Source organism: Culex pipiens, chromosome 1, assembly GCF_016801865.2.
Source record: "Culex pipiens pallens isolate TS chromosome 1, TS_CPP_V2, whole genome shotgun sequence".
NCBI classification, from domain to species: Eukaryota; Metazoa; Arthropoda; class Insecta; order Diptera; family Culicidae; genus Culex; species Culex pipiens.
Genome location: NC_068937.1, coordinates 78,438,830 through 78,443,659, shown reverse-complemented (window position 1 = coordinate 78,443,659; position 4,830 = coordinate 78,438,830). Strand labels below are relative to the sequence as shown.

The 4,830-nt window shown below is 47.1% G+C and overlaps 1 long non-coding RNA gene across 2 annotated transcripts; it reads right to left on the bottom strand.

Moving 5' to 3' along the window:
• Positions 1–358: 358 nt before the first annotated feature.
• LOC128093824 (uncharacterized) lies at positions 359–3,077 on the bottom strand. 2 transcript variants are annotated; one of them, XR_008212774.1, is made up of 4 exons: positions 2,756–3,077; positions 2,550–2,684; positions 2,347–2,482; positions 359–2,032 (listed from the first exon to the last, which is right to left on the bottom strand). It is a non-coding gene; the product is annotated as an uncharacterized LOC128093824 (long non-coding RNA). The 2 variants fall into 2 exon arrangements; XR_008212773.1 differs by having other exon boundaries at positions 2,550–3,077.
• Positions 3,078–4,830: the final 1,753 nt, after the last annotated feature.

Below are 4,830 nucleotides of genomic sequence, written 5' to 3'. Positions count from 1 at the left end.
CTGGAAGTGGAAGTGCCCACACGGAAGTCTAGTTCGGTCGGCGCGACGGCACACGGGTATCCGGTGAACCTAGCCTTGTGAGTTCGCAGGAGCCATCGGCTACGTTTTACGTCATGCACCGACCCGAATCTCTGGCGCGCGGCGCCATAACCCGTCAAGGAGATTATCCCCTCTCGGCACGCCCAAATCAGTGGACTCTGGGGCTGCCGAATCCGCCACTGAGGGAAGACGCCTGCCGCAAGTAGGACCAGCAACGCCCGCTGGCCTACCTCTGCGTTCCAGCCCAATCCAGCAGCAGCTTAAGCCATCCGGAAGTCGACGACCAACCAACAGCTCAAGAACCCCCCCCTCCCCCCCATTACGGGATCGCGGCGGCACAGTCGAGGGCGCTCCTGTGACCGGCCTTGGAGCAGGTGAACGCCGAAGGCGTTCGAGGATTGGAGTGGAGTCAGCGAAGCCTCGCTGCGAGTCCAGCTGCTGAACGGTACGTTGCCCCTGAAGTGCCTTACATTCCCCACACACACCTACACCCTACACTTATCCAGAAAATACACGTTTTGATTAGAAAATTGTGGTTCTTGATTCCTTATTTCATCCGTGTCTCACTTGAATCGCTGAGTAGAAATGCCGACCCTGAGTGATGAGTAGTTAGTAGCTTAGGTCTACGACTACCTGTAAGTAGATGATCTCTGCCCTGAAAAAGGAATGAGCTAGTCCACCTTGATACTGAAAAGTCATGAGTTTCAATTGGCTTCCTAGCGGAAAGCACGAAAAGCGATCAAGTTTGACCGGGTGGTGTAAAAATCTAAGGATTTTTCCTTCGGGAGGTGGCAGGGATCCGTGCTAGCACGGCTTTCATCACCTGCACACTTTCCCCGCCCCGACCAAAAATCTGTGTTAGTGCCTTAAACGGTCTTAAATCAATTGAGCGTTTTTGCGCTTACTCAACGCTTTGTTTAGCCGTTTTCGGCTTTGAAAAATTCGTGGTTTTGGGCAATTTGTGTTGTTCGGAAACCGATTGAACTCACATGGAACATATTACATAGATTATGAACCCACACATGCATCCCTGTAATCAATAACACCAAACAACAACACACATGAACCCACCACCTAGACAAAATTAAAATTTTACGACTTGCACTGCAGTCGACACATCTCGCTCCATACACAATGACACGAAGGAAAAGAATAAAACTAAAGAAAGTGGAATGGAGGAGAGTGGAATGGCAGGGTGAGGAGTACGACGCAGACTTCTCGGACGTTGAAGGTCTAGCCGAGATGCCCAGTCCCGTCGGCTCTAATCATCCTAATTACCCCCTGGAAGAATTAGTAAAAGATGTAGAATTCAATCTTGAGTTCCTCGAAGAACTTAGAGCTGAGAGAACTTTGCTACCGCAGGACGTTGTTAAGGTGAAGCGCATCATGCAACTCTTCCGGCGTGACCTAGTTCGTAGGCAAGAAATTGAAGAAGAAGCAGTCGCGATCTTCGCCGGATTCGGGCAACGGAAGTTCCCCGAAGAGTCGGCCGCGGTCTGTGAAATTTAAGAAAAACCAAGGACTAGAATCGAGTAGGTCGTCGGACTCAGCCATGGGCAGTTCGGCAAGGAACCTGCCAAAGCCGACGAAATCGTCGCAGGTCAAGCATAAGGCCAAACATAAATTTAAAGAATTTGAACATGAAATTAGGAAAATACAATCATCTGTGATAACTTTGCTAAACGGAAATGGAAATGATTTGGAAACGGAAATAGACCCTGATTTGGAAGAGATTGTCGGATTGATTTCGGAGATGGGGAAGAAAGATCCGGATTTGCCAATCGAGGAGAGGTTGTGCGAAGATTTTAATAAGTTTTATTAGTCCCTTTTATTTGTAGTTACATTCCACACTTCGGATTTACGTCAGAAATCCGACCGAGGGTTGGCTGTCCACGGGAGTTGGTGAAGGGTTAATATACCTTCGGAGCTCACGATCGGATCAACCCGAAGACCCGGATGATTACGGCGAGAACGAAGTGATGGAATGGCGAACCTGCAATTAAAAGAGAAAAATAAAATATTATTAGATAACCGTACTATTGAATGTTTAATGTTGTGTCAAAAATGTGTAAGCGTTTTGTAAAATTTTGTATTTGTGAAAAACTTTTTGAACTCAAGGACTAGTGGATTTTGAACACCCCTAGTCGTGAAAGTGAGTAAAATTATGTTTGAGGTTGAGACTGCATAGTTACACTGGCGGATCAAGGGACGGTGAAGGAGTGATAAGTTTTTATCCTTCACCCGAACAATGTCCGTGGAGCTGTCGCGAGTGGAGTTCTCAACGGCCAGAATAGAGAAAAGGTATACCTGTTATGTTTATGCTGGCGGTTCATAGCTGCACTGGCATCCGATGAGACGACCAAGGGGCAATCCGTTGTGCCCTTGTGTCCGAGCGCCGGATGTGGAGTGGTAGTGCCACAAATGAAGGCCAGTAGTGCCAAACCTGAAAAGTCACGGTTAAGGCGACCATAATTAGTGATTTTAATTGCAATTTTAACGTGTACACTAACCTGAAGTGCATCTTGCCTAGCCAAGATGGCTTCCACGGTTCATCCCGGGAATTTAGTGGGTTTCTGCAGGCTCATCTTCCTCGCGAAGATGACGCACTGGCAGCAAAACGCCACGAAAGTTTGTCCTTTAATGGGCTAAAAACAAAGGAAATTTTGAACGAAGATTTTCTTCGTTATGTTCATTCACCGATTTTGTAAGTATTTACCAAAACATACCAACATTACATGACGAAATCTGGCCAAAAAACCGAAAAACTGTCCACGAAAACTGTACAGTCGACCGAACTGATGAATGAAAAGTAAACATTGCGTTATGCTTTGACAGTTCGGCGACGTGTCAGTCGTGACGTTTTTGCATCTGTCATCTGCAGAGACAGTTTGCTGCAGGGGCTCAATTTGATTTTGAATCACCCCTCACGGATCGAAAGTGATCTAATTTGTAAATATTATTTTGTTGCGCAACATAGATATAGAGTTGTCTACCCCAATTACGGGATGAATTTAATTTAATTTTTAATTTGTTTCTGCATGTTTTATGTTAATTTATTCATTGAGTTGTAGTTTGTGCATGTTTTGTTTATTTTATTTATTATTTGAGTTGTTTTGTGGAGGTTCATAATCTCGCGCGTTGTAGAGTAGTTGTACCTGAGAATTGTAGGTTTCTTTGCTCACACCCACGAATCCAGTAGAGACGATGATGGTTGAATAAAGCGTTGTTGTAAAAAAATGCAAAACCTCGTTGAGCTTTCACATTTTTTTCACCGGAGTGGTTCTACTTTTCTACTTGATTCCGTAGATACAACATCACACAATACATGGCAGTAGATGGGATTTCGTGCCGCTGTAACGAGATAGTCCTTGACAGCGATAGGGCAGGACTACTCGAATTGGGTGGAAAAGAAAATGGAGCTTTTCCCCTCCCGTTTGGAATTCGAGCGGGAAATGTCTTCTTGGCCCGCCTATGATTAGCATCGGGCTCTTTTGCCATTCAGGCGTCCGTGTGTTTAGTCGTGTCCGTTGTACCAGTACCGTCCTCTTTATGCTGTGTACGTTTCGCCTTCCGGAAGTGGAAGTGCCCACACGGAAGTCTAGTTCCGTCGGCGCGACGGCACACGGGTATCCGGTGAACCTAGCCTTGTGAGTGCGCAGGAGCCATCGGCTACGTTTTACGTCATGCACCGACCCGAATCTCTGGCGCGCGGCGCCATAACCCGTCAAGGAGATTATCCCCTCTCGGCACGCCCAAATCAGTGGACTCTGGGGCTGCCGAATCCGCCACTGAGGGAAGACGCCTGCCGCAAGTAGGACCAGCAACGCCCGCTGGCCTACCTCTGCGTTCCAGCCCAACCCAGCAGCAGCTTAAGCCATCCGGAAGTCGACGACCAACCAACAGCTCAAGAACCCCCCCCCATTACGGGATCGCGGCGGCACAGTCGAGGGCGCTCCTGTGACCGGCCTTGGAGCAGGTGAACGCCGAAGGCGTTCGAGGATTGGAGTGGAGTCAGCGAAGCCTCGCTGCGAGTCCAGCTGCTGAACGGTACGTTACCCCTGAAGTGCCTTACATTCCCCACACACACCTACACCCTACACTTATCCAGAAAATACACGTTTTGATTAGAAAATTGTGGTTCTTGATTCCTTATTTCATCCGTGTCTCACTTGAATCGCTGAGTAGAAATGCCGACCCTGAGTGATGAGTAGTTAGTAGCTTAGGTCTACGACTACCTGTAAGTAGATGATCTCTGCCCTGAAAAAGGAATGAGCTAGTCTACCTTGATACTGAAAGTCATGAGTTTCAATTCTTAGTTTATATTCCGGGGTGACTTTGATAGTCATAGTTTTCTATGTTAAAATCGACTGTTTGCCCAGTTCGGTCGGTTAGTTTTGTTCGCGAGTTTTAGATTAGATTTTTTCGGTGCAATATTTTAATTGGCGCCGTCAAAAATGTCTCATTCAGTGCGTGTGAATGATTGTAGTGCGGGAATGGTAAAGTTTGGAAAATTTCCGCAGAATTAGTGTGTTTTTTGAGGAAATAAATTTGTATTTCCGAGTGATTCCAAGATGGAAGCTTTTATAAGCAGGGCCGTGGATGCCATGTGTTAGTGTATTGGTAGGATAAGGTTACAAAACGGAAAAGAAATAGGCCTTGCGACAGCTTTGCGTCTCTTTCGTGGTTGTGCAGCGCGGAGTTGTGTGTTGGAGCGAGACGGGAAGCACGGTGATTCGGACGGCTGGCATTGAGCTTTGTTCGTGTGCGTGCCGTGTTGTCGGTCACGCTCCT